At 37.0% G+C, this 12,643-nt stretch overlaps 1 protein-coding gene across 1 annotated transcript in view; it reads left to right on the top strand.

The window, feature by feature from the left end:
• LOC310736696 (uracil phosphoribosyltransferase homolog) overlaps nt 1-10,092 on the top strand; it is a 31,598-nt gene extending 21,506 nt beyond the window's left edge. The window contains exon 8 of the mRNA XM_083560463.1: nt 10,081-10,092. The gene's annotated coding sequence lies outside the window, so the exon portion shown is untranslated. The remainder of the gene's footprint in view (nt 1-10,080) is intronic.
• The last annotated feature ends 2,551 nt before the right edge of the window (nt 10,093-12,643 follow it).

Below are 12,643 nucleotides of genomic sequence, written 5' to 3'. Positions count from 1 at the left end.
GAAAGAGGCAGATGTAGAGGACATCGGGAAAGATTTATCGGAGTCTGGTTCCTATTGTACAATTACTTCCTTAGCGGAAAAGTCAGAAAAACCTGGTCACACAATTTTGATGATTTTAATCGTCCAACTTGTTCGTTGTTATGGTAAGCGGGTAGGTTATTAGTCAGCATTGCACTTGCATGTCTGGGTAAGTCTGTATGTCTATGCTAATAATAAAGCACACTGTTAACTGAATTCTTTAAATGTATTTTTCTTTTTAAAAAAGAAATCTGAAATATCACATGTATATAAGTATTCAGACCGTTTGCAACAACACGTGAACATTAGCTCAGGTGCCACCCAATTCTCTTGAGCTTCAATATAATACAGAATACAATAACTATAATTATAATTATATATATATATATGTAGCAATTGTGATTATACTACAGTATCATTTACTTCCAACGTTATTTTTTTCTGTTTTTATTATTACATGCTATCATCATTAACTCAAAGAGGTCTGATACCTTTTTCAGATAGATATTGACATGCTTCATATATCAAGTTTAAACGTGTTTAAACACATATTCAAGTATATTTTCACAAAACTTTAAATCATGGATTATATAGACTTTTGTCTATAGAGTTTTTGTTACAAAATTAAGAATAAAATGAATATTAAAATACCCTTAAAGAAAGCATTGTTTTGACCAATCAGTGATGATTTACACATTTCCACCTATAGGTGTCACTACACGTCTACTAATCTACTAACAAAACTATTCTCACACAACCAATAGCTAAAAATGTATGAACTACAATAATAACTATAGATTTAACAATATCTATAAACAGAAAGCAAACCAAACTACTAAGTACTGCAAAAGCCAAATGTCATTTATTTTTCTGTCTTTGTTTTTATGTAGCACATTTTTTTGTAAATTTGATCAAATGTCATAGCGTTTTTATTATTTCTATATAAAAGCAGCAAGACAACAAGTAAGAGAGCACGATTTGTTTTTACTGTATATATTATGAATTGTTTCATCAACAGTTAATATACACCTAGACTAAATGTTTTTCCACTAATTTCATGTTACTTTTGTGTTGAATTGATTCATTCTCATTCTAGGTGAATTTAGACTTAGACTTATTTAATAGTCTGGAAGATTTTAGAAATTGATGCAATGACTTTTAAAAGCTGCTGATTTACCAATCGTTATAAAATGGCATTAGATAGGAATGCACTTCCTAATTAAAATTCAAACAACCCAGTCAAGAACTCAGGAAAAAATATTTAGTATCTACAAGTCTAATTCCTTTATTCAAGCGATTTCCAAACAAAAGCATTTGAACCACCAACTGTCTGCAAATATAAAAAAATATAGACCACACCGGCACTGCATCATTTAGTAAGATGCTCAGATTAAATTCCAAGTATGATTGAGCTTTTTGTTTAACCAAAAGACAATGACAAAGGACCTGGTGAAAAAGTCGCTGGTATCAGGTATCAAAATATCTACATCTAACATTAAGAAAGTTCTACATCACTGTGGACTTAAAGGCTTTCATTTAATGAAGAAGTCTTTACTCTAAGCCAGATGACTAGCCTTTTGGAGAAATGTTCTCTGGTCATATGAACCAAAACTGTAATTGTATGGCTAAAATGACGAGTGCAAAGTATGGAGATTATAGGGTAAAGGATGGAGGTGTTGTTTTTGCCTGAAAGGATACTCCTACACTTCAGAAAACAGATGACAATGAAAGTATCAAATATTATCTAGAGCTATTGTATTTGTGGCATTTGGCAGACACCCTTACCAGAGCAACAGAGCTGAGCAGTTGTGGGCTAAGGGTCTTGCTCAAAGGCCCTAGCAGTGGTGATGCTAGGATTTGAACTCACGACCTTCCAAACAAAAGTGCAACGTCTTAACCACCGACCCACTCCCACTCCTGTTTAAGCAACATCTCAAAACATAAGCCAAAAAGTACAAGTTAAAAAGTAAAAATTGGTCACAACTGGTTCTTCCAGTGATTTTAACAAAATGACTGAAAGACAATAAAGTGTTGAAGTTCCCATCATAAAAACCCTAACCTGAAGGAGGCCAACAAGCATGACAGTTCTGCCATCATCTCAATCCACCTCAGGAGAATGCTGAGACAAAATTATCATTCTGATCAGGAGGACCCAAATTACAATTTTACTTAGGCCACCTAAAAGGCTAGAGCATGACTATATACATTGAAAGGTTGCTAATGTACAACCTCTGCAAATTTTGAAATAAACCAAATGACAAGTCTTGTAATATTCTGGATGTTTCCTAGTTCCTTTTTTACTAATAGGTTGCATAAACAGTATAAACGCCAGTATACATTTTTTAACTTTTAATATCTGTCTAACTGAAATATCTGAGGTCATAAAAAAAGAAGCAGCTTCTCCCCTCTGTTGGCAAATATCTGTCAAGCAGGTCGCCCACCACTAAAGACCCACAAAGCGTTCCAACACCTGTGCCAGTGTAGAGTGTAGAGAAAATATCACTATAGCAGCTCACTAGCCTACTACAGGCTTTGTCAAAGGCTTTGCCACAAGACACAAGACTTGTTTGTCTTCAGAGCTTGTTTGTCTTTACAATGTTTGCTGCTGACTCCCTCCTTTGTGCATTTTTTAAGGATTACAAAATTTTCTTTAAAAGGAGCATCACTTTTAAATACTCCCATAAACTCCAGATAGTTCAAAATAAAATGTTATCAATCCCCCATCTCAACACCCTGTCACACCAGAAATTTTCCATAAAATAAGATATACACACAATTCTTCCACCAAAGCTTAGGTGTTCCTATCTCCTACCTGTGCACCTATGGAAAAATCCAACATCTAGCAAGTTTCTGGGCCACCAAAAACCTCAAGTACTGCATTAATACATCTGGGCACAGAGCCAACATGTCTCTAGAGCTATACTGAAAAAAGAATTAAGAATGTGGTGATTGTAATTGTATTGTACTCATGTACATATGATATATACTGTATATGGCATACAAAAAATCTCTGGAGAGTTCTCCTGCAAGATTATACAATTATATCAGAAAGATGCTCCCATGTTTGTCTGGACAAACTTTGAAGTTGACATCCACTGTGTCCTAATGGCAATGAGCAAAAGTAGTCTCAGTGAACAATAAAGAGGCTAGCATTTAAGGTCACTTCAACTGAAAACAAGTCCATAGCAACCAAGGGTGGTGCTTTGATGCAAAAGTGATGCATGGATTCTGCTAGCAGCTAGGGCTAGAGAAGACCAGAATCCCCCACCTTGCCCCCCCAAAGGTAATATTGAAAGATTAATTAATCATGAATACTCAATTCTGGCCAACCAGTTAGCATGATTAACTCAGACTTGCACTTTTTGCACAGCTTTATAAACCTCAGATAGTCTAAGTTAACATTAGCACCCAGAATAGAGCATCTGCGAAAGGCCTGCAATTATATTTGCTGCCTGACAACAGGAAAGGGACGAATCATGGCAGAAGTGAACCTATACATATAATGGTTGTCATGGTTAGGACATGGGGTGTCATGGTGCGGAAGTATTCCTATAGGTAAAAATAACATACTGTGTCTCAAGTAAGGATGCAACAGTATAGACACTGGAATCATGTATCGGTCTGATACCATGTATATTTATATTAATTATGAAACATGCCAAAATATCAGACAGATAACAATTTCCAATACCATGTGATATTATGTGACCTAAGCCTCATGTAATTTATTATCCTAATGAACAGAAAACAGGACATTATGATGATCTTAATGTAGCTCATAAGTTATTTTTCTCATCCTTTCTTTATCCATTTCGGTGTTGGTTATCAACAAGTACCAGAAACCTATACTCAGTCTAAAAATTGGTATCTATGATTGCTTTAGGATGCAAAGTTCCAGGACTAGGAATTATAAATATTAACATCAGACCAAGTTAGTTACCATCATCCATATTGTTGTTAGCACTGTTACCTAACTGTTTGGTATTTCATGTTTTTTCTGTTGTAGAGAAGAAGACTTGTCCACCAATCAACTGTCAGCGCTTGTCTTACTACAAAGCACCTGTTTCTATCATAATAGTAACTAACGCTTGGTCAAAACATTTTTTCCAGTTAAGCACAAACAGATCATAAAGGCAGGTCTGGGCAAATCTTTGACTCAAATTGATCATATCATGTATTTTTGAAAGAAAGCCACATCCAGCATTGAGGAGGAGTCCTGCATTTGGTGGAGAAAACGTTCAGAGGGACAGGTTTTGAAACTACACTGAGTTATCTGTGCAGTACAGATTTTCTCACATTCTTAATCCATCCTTCATGATGCACAAGCATTATTCTGTTGTTAATGTATCTCTTGGTGGAGGATGAAACCTCCATCTGTTTCTGTGATTCTGTGGAGAGACATATTGCCTATGATACACAACATATGAGGGTGCAAATTAGTCTGGTTGATGTATACGAATGAATCAGTAAGTGTTTGTGTGTATGAGAAAGGGATAAGTGAACATGTGCCTATTTTTAATTACATTCCCAGATTCCAAGCTGTCTCCATTGAGTGGCTCTCTTGTCGTGGTGCCTTGGCAACAGTTTATGTCTATGACTAGTGTTTTTTGAATCACACTGAATAGAGTGTAATAGCATTCCCATTTCATTCCCTGCGTGCTCAAATGTCTGGATGGAGAATTCATCATCTGTGCCACTTTTTCAAGTAAAGGTGGAAGACATATTGGAAAATTTGTATTCACTAAGGCCCTCAGTCACCGATCTGTGCAGGTGATTAAGAAATTACTTGTCTATGTTTTTGGTTATTCTTGTCAAATTCTCTCTGTGAAGTGGGATTTGACTAAATGTGTTCATTTCTGATTGGCTGATTAAAGCCAACTCAGGCAATCTGGAGAGAACACAAAAACTCTAAAGTTGTGACATAACTATTTAATGACCACGTTAATGAACATTGTTTAGTTCAGTAAATTAATGAATGACAGAAACCCATGTAGAATAATTCCTAACAATATTTTTTGTTCTATAACAATTAGGAATTTTGCAATATTTTTCAAAATTAGTTTTAAATTTTGGTCCCTTTGGAGATTTAACTTATAATTGATTTATTTTTCAAAGTGGATAACAAATTAAATGCCTGTTTAAATAGTGAACATATCTGTAAGCATATATCTATAAAAAAAAAAAATTAAAACAATTGTAATCAGTTTCGTGTGGTGATCAACATAAGAACGAATCTGCACAAAGCTTGGTGCAAAAGATGTTTATGGTAAGGTGAAGATCATATTGTTTGAGGTGAGCTCTCTCTTTATACCCCGTCTCTGCTTATATTCATTCTTACCAGCAGAATAAACAATGGCCGGGTGGGGAGGAATTAAAGACATCCAACATGTGTGAAAACAAATTCACACTGTGGGTGGAGTTAGTGTGTCTTCAACAATCATGGAATTTTTTTTAACGCCCATGCCACAACATAAGGCAATGCCCATGATAATAAAGGCAGTAAATTAGTGCTGTGTAAGTCAGGGGTTACGTTTGTGCGCTGGTATTTGTAGGATTACTGGAAATGCTGCTGAGTATAGTAAACACTTTTACTGTCTACCTAGATCATGGAACTCTATATCTGGTCCTGGAATCTGGCGAGCCTGTTTATTAAATAATTCACTGAATAACGCATTTTGGAACAAGCTTCTCTGAATTGGTTAGGGTTGAAATTTAACATTAAGTGGTGTAACCATTTTTTTTTATAATCACAGAAAAGAATGCTTCATATTGAAAGTTTAGAATGTCCATTCACAGTACACAAGCAGTAAACGGTGAAACTAAATCAGTGTTGTTAATATACAAGCTTCAGTCACCTTAAATATTTTTTTCTTCTGCTTATGTTTGTAGGACCACTACAACGATCAAATAACATCATTCACATGGTACTGAAATCTTTCTCAAAGATGGAAACTTTGATTACACCTCTTTGTCTAAAACTAGTGCTTTATCAGTGAAATCCAAAACACCAACTGGAAAATATAACCTAAAAATAAGCTCTTGTGTGCCAGGAAACGGCAGGAACAAAAGAGGAATCTGCTCCTATACAGCGATTTCATCGCTCACTGATCAGGTTTCCACAAATATGGTCGGTAGCACTAATACATGTCACTCTGTTGAATGACAAGGAAGTAAGGCAACAATAGTAGCTATAGCTCAACCAAGCTGGTTTGAAGATTGTGGAGTCATGTCTTGAAAATCAGTGGAAAGGCAGCTGGAAGTCCCATCATGCTGGCGGTTTACACACTGTTTGCACTTCATTGTCTGCTGATCTCTGGACTCACCAGTGTGCTTTACCAGCTTCTTTTTTTCCTTTCTTTACCATTTCTTTTCCACAATGTTGATGTTTCCAAGGCGACTTGAGCACCATCACTCAGCAAGTGGTGTGGAATGGATGTGGATAAGGACATGACACACTTAGTAGTGAATGGATTCTGTTATGAGAAACTTTTTAGAAGGCTCAAAAAACTTTCATGGATATTTTGATACACTATTAAACTACCGTAGTGTATAGACAATCCATTGCCTGTTGCTTTTGTTCTATTCTTTGAACATTTAAACATTTGCACATTTGCCCTTCTTTTGACTTTTTCCTTATACACTGCCTTGTAGAGGGTGGGATTGCAGAGCAGAAGGCCAGCAATTCTGACACCTGCAGTCATCTGAGGGGATTTTGAACACCATCTGTGACACACCTGGCCCTTGAATCAGCAACCCTCCATGTCTCGGGCTGGAGTCCCAAACCACGAAACCACATCTGGGCCTCATCTGATCATCTGAATCACTGACACTTGTCCACACCCTTATTCCCAAGGTACAGCACATTCCAAAATATTGCTGTACAGAGAGGTCTATAGACATGGACACCCAGATGGCGTGTTGTTGTTGTTGTTTTTTTTTTTTTTTTTTACCATAATCTGGCATTACATAAATACACAACATACAGAAGTAGCAAAGTAGATTAAATATTACAGATAGGTCAAGGCATCTACTCTCCTGATTCTTGGAGCCTGTTATTTGTCATAGTTCCAGTAGGGAATTGCGAAGTAGAGTGTAACAAAACTCATTAGTACTTGATAATCCAACTAAGGTGATGCAATGATAAGGCCTTGTTTAAGAAGGATTTGATTCTGGTCACCAGGGGCAGTTGCTTCCCAAGCCAGGCCTATGACTGGTGCATTTTTGTTTAAGTGCATCAGGTCTGCTTGCTGATTAATGATCAGTGTTTGGCATATTCAGCTATAAAGGTGGATTTATTATGTGTTCTGGGTAAAACATTGCTTAGAATGACAACAGCACAGAAAAAAGGAGCATCACGATATATAGAGGGTCTTGGGTCATAACATATAAAGGTTTCCTGAATGTTCTACCAGGCTGCTGGATTAGGGACATGGTACACAGCCCTCAATGCATAACTCAACAGAAATCAGTCTCAGGCTGTGTTTGGGAAATGCTTTGTGGTGTGTGAACCAGGAGTCACACAGAGAGTGTCTCAATTATAAACCACAATATTTTTCTCCAGTCTGTCGGAGGAACGGTTTTGAGGAAAGAGAGACTGAGTCAATCCTGGAGAAAGACTGAGCTCACGCTAATGTAGCGTTCAGAGAGTCTGGGCAAGAATGGTCGAATGTGTCAAATGTGAGTACAGCTTACACCAATTTATGGCTGCTCCCTTTTTGAACCCAGCACAAGTTTATGCCCTACAAAATTACCTGTTCATAAATGCAGCCCAAAACACTGGGGCATAGGTAACATAGGTTATCCAATGATGTAGTTTCAAACAGCAAAATGTTGTATTTTTTTGACCACTGGCTATGAGTCTTATCAGTCTTATCTTATCAGCCAACAGAAAGATTTGTTTTTAATATCAGGTCTGTAGCAACCTGTTCAGTTATATGACTTTTGAATGTGTTTAGAAGTAGAAGCAACATATAAGTTGCTATTGGCATCATGCACATCAAGCATGGCAAAGAGTGGGAATGGGAGGAGCATTTTAGAGCACAAAAAGCAGGCACGTTCTGCAATCCAGGTCTCACCAGCTAGCAAGCTGTGAGGGGAAAAGCCAGCCAAAGGTGGCCACACTAAAGAGTTGTAAACCACACGAAAAACGATTGCCTCGGCATCTAAGCTACTTTCCTAGACTGTTAATGTATTTTCATGTGCTAGGTTATCAAAATAAATGGACCATTCTGTGGTGTTTAGCTTTCTGTGGAATTTGACAGATGCAGTAGTAGCCACGGTAGTGCCGGATCGTAGTTAAAGCATTCAATGGCTGACCTCACACACTCCTTTAAAGAGGGTGTAATGGTCCCAACACTCAATACACACACAAGCAAACCAAGTTCTTTAAAGTGTGCCATGAAAATGGAAAGTACTATTTCCTTTTCTGACTCAGGAATGTCAGGCAAAAACTTTACAAAATATTGCTTATGATTCTATCTAATGTAAATTTGTGGTTGTATATTTTGGTCACTTTTAATAGAACAATTTTACCATCCCGTCAACATTGCTACCTCAAAGCTCCAGGGTCCTGGGTTTGATCCCAAGCTCAGGTTAGTTTGTGTGATGTGTGCATGCTCTGGCCAAAAACATCCATTAGGTTAATTGGTGACTTTAAAAAGTATGAATGAGTGTGTGTGTGCAGCAATGCAAGACAGTCTCTTCCTATTGTCTTTATATTTACTTTAATCACTGTAATTAAAACTCCTTAGCCCACCACATGACTTCATTGAGCTTTTGCTGATGAACATTTTGTAAGTCATAAAAACATATCCTGGAGCAATAGCAGACAGAAAATACAGACAGAGAATACCTGGACAGCAGTTTGTTCACAGGATCACATTATGCCAGCAGTTTTTGATGCCTTATTTAAAGGTCCCTCTATCTTCTCAAAGGTCATACATCATCTCAAAAGCCAGAGCCCCTTTCATTTGCTCTAATTAAAGGTTAGACCAGTGTGCAATGTTTACATACTGTGATTTCAACATGATGTAGTATGGCATCCAGTTACTACACACTACCATTTCAGACACACTAATCTTTCAGCGTAAGATTTGGGATAGTACACAGTATCACACAACATCTGTTCTCCAAGTGTTTGTATCTCATTAGCTGATTAATGACAACAGCGCAAAGGCTAATTACAGAATCATGTGAGAGTCTGTATAGCTGGATGTAAGCCTTACTACTGGCCAATGTAAATCCCTATTTCAGAACAGATTCCAGCTCTTTACCACCTATAATGAACATAGCATGGTTAGCTATAAGCTTAAATAACCAATGAAGATGTTTATTTATTTAGTTTATTGTTGTTGTTTTTTCTTCAAGATTTCTCTGTTTAGTTAGTTGCCATTTCTAACAGATTTTCTAGATTTTCTCTAGCATATGCCAGCTATAAACCAGAGAGGCTCAACTCTAGCACATGCCACCATTTTCTTTTTATTCTGCTTTGTATTAAAGCCGCTGGCAGAAAAGTAATACTCTAGCGTTTTCTGCACATACAAGCTAGCTAATTGTGTTTTCTGGCTAGATGTATCTCATGATTTGGGGGTTTTGGATTTGGATCAGGTCCAGCCCAGCCTGGACACGGTTTTGCAGAAATGACTATCACACCAATTTAATTGGCATTAAAACTCATGATCTCCTGCATGAGGTTTTCAGGTCCTGGGTTCAAACCACAAAATGCCTGACAATAGCTTTATTATCTCAAACTGTTTTTTCCACACATGCGTATATTGCACAATTGAAATTTAATAGGAATACTGTCAATATGCCAAACTGTTTCTGCTTTCTGGAATGTAAACACAGCTCCAAATGTAAATTCTGTAGTATTCTATTAGATTATTTTATTCTATTTTATTCTTCTGTAAATTTCACTTCATGTTATACTGTGTATGGTTGTGGATGTAACAAGTACAATTTTTAAGTAGGATGACACTGTAAACATATACATTATGGAATCTATTATTTAATTCAATACTAGATTATGGCCAAAGTTTTTGGTCAATTGAAAAAAAAGTTCTCTATTTCCCCAGATATATCAGTAAGTATTTATTATATACATGGTTGCAGTTCTGAAGATTTTGACTTATTGGGTTTGAAATAGAGATTATTTATTGAAAAATAAAGATTTTGTGTAACAACCAGAAATGACATTTTAGGTTGTGTTTGACGTATTAGATCGTTTTACTTATGTCATGATAACACACAAGCAACGTTAGGAAAATATAGATTATTTTGATAGTGATGTGGCTTTCACTATGACAACAGAGGTGGGATTAGTTCTTGGATTAGTTCAATCCTCTGATAAAGGGCAGACCAAATATTGTTTATACCTGCAGGTAAAGGTGAAAGATTGCATTCGCACAGTGACATCTCTACTTGAGCATAAGTTAATGGATCCTTTCAACCTAATGCTAAATGCTGGTATTGAGCTGGGGATTAGAGGGAATTATTGTGCCTGTGGCATGTTTAAATAGTGTGCTTTAAATACAAATAGAAGTGGAAGCACAAGCTTCGGCAATGACAAGAACATTGTTGCACTGTATTTTCCACAGGGAAGTCATAGCCAAGAAAAATAGTGCATAAGCAGCTCCACTTCAAAGATGGCAGGGCATGGTGTGATCCTGTGCAAACACCCTAAGCCAAAGCAGACAGCGCAGACTCTGGGCTCTGTACAGCTGCTCGTGCTGCATTTGCATAAGAACTTTCCAGTTGAGGTAGTTTCTTTCAAATTTCTCAGCCTCTCCCATTTTACAAGGTCCTTTAAAGTTTCCAGACAGAATTAATAAAGAGAAAAAAACAAGGTGGCTAGGGCCTGATAAAAGTGCCAATGATCACGACCACAATTTCTCGCTATTGTCTCACCGAATGACTCGCCAGTCACCCTTGTGTCTGGCACAGTGTTCAGAGATGAATTCAGATGGGCACAAGTTCGCCTGGCTGCCTTGTCACTTTGGGCTAGGCGCACTCGTTCACTCATAAAATCGCATGCTGCTTGTTAAAAAGGCCTTTTATGTTTCGGTTCCTGCCGCCTTGCTCCAGATTTGTCATGTTAAAAAATGTTTTTCTTTTCTCCACTGCTATTATAATAGCTAGCTTCACCCCTCACTGTTACAGGGTAAGTGCTGGCATGATGAGAGAATGGAGCTGAAATGCTTCTGTGTGAAAGATGTTTGTTTTTGTAATGATCATTTGTAATGATGCAATATAATTAACAGACTTGGGGTCGATAACTGTGACCCAAATGAAATTTAAAGATGAAATTATATTTCATCCAAACCACTAGAAAAACAAAATGTTAGAGACACCCTACTCCATAACAGTCCAAAAGACTAAGTCTACTGAAAAAGACTGAAAGCCCGCTGAAATCGCACCAAAAGGAAGGATGACTACGCCTGTTCGGGATCTGATAAAACTCCATATCATTTGCTTTCCAAAGTCAATGTTATGTCATGTTTGTAACAAAAGTGGTGCAGGAAAGACTGTCATTCAAGGAGCACACCCATGAGCAAAGCTAAATATTACTTTCTCTCATGCTTCTCACTAAAGGGTGAACTGAGTTCTTTAGGTATTTACAATTTATACACCAGTTATCACTGCTTAGTAAATTGTATTATTGAATATGCAGACTGATTGTGTGGTAAGAAGCAGAAGAGGTGTTCTCCTGCTGAACTTAGTTTGTGGAAAGCTAAGGCCTCATGCACTTGTTCTTCTGGCGTTTAATATAAAGCAGAACTAATTATCATGAGAGTTCCATGGGTGATTAATGATATTGATTCAATTTTCCTATCCATGTTTTTCGGCCTCTTCTGAAACGTTTTCATCAGCATTGTCACGGACAATTAGAATGATCGTTTACTGCTGGCATCAAAGGCTGACTCAGAGAATGGGAAAGAATCTAGCATTAAAACTTGCATACTAGGAAGGACCAAAAAACACGTTTGATGCCTTATGACCTCCTTCATATGTAATCAGAAGGGATTCAAGGAAAATGTTAACTATTCAAGCAATGTTTTAACATCAGCTTGTTCAAGTGAGAACATGGATAAAAACTTATCGCTACTAATCACAACAAGGAAGTTTGATCTTCAAACGATTTAATGAAAGAAGGTGCTAGTATGTAAAAATGTGTGCATAGATACCAGGCCAGTAATAAAGGTCAGAGCATGATCCCATTAAAACAGATAACATAAGCCCAAACGGAAATGGAAAATGTATCTGCCAAAACATTGTGTACATAGTGTGAAAAAATAAAACAGCATACCCAATATATCAGATATGCAAAGTGTTAAGGTCAGTAGTAATGCATATCTGGTTGCAATACATTTTGTTTCTGCAAAAGTACACTTGTTCCGAGCTACTATTAAAGGTATTGTAGTCTTTGTTGGTAGACAGTGTTGTTAAAATCAACATTTACGATTTAACTCAAGTTAGCAACTGTATAGTGTAAAGGCAGTGTGGTTTTGTTTGTTTAACTTCTAGTTACAAAACGGGTTATTAACATTTATTTAATGGTACTAAACGTCTGATGGCAAAAACAAAGAACATTTGTATTGACGCTGCCATGAAAGGCTTACTTAAATTA

This window comes from Silurus aristotelis, assembly GCF_946808225.1.
Source record: "Silurus aristotelis genome assembly, chromosome: 14".
NCBI lineage: Eukaryota > Metazoa > Chordata > Actinopteri > Siluriformes > Siluridae > Silurus > Silurus aristotelis.
The sequence above is the reverse complement of the archived record's forward strand: the minus strand, read 5'-3'. Positions and strand labels throughout refer to the sequence as shown.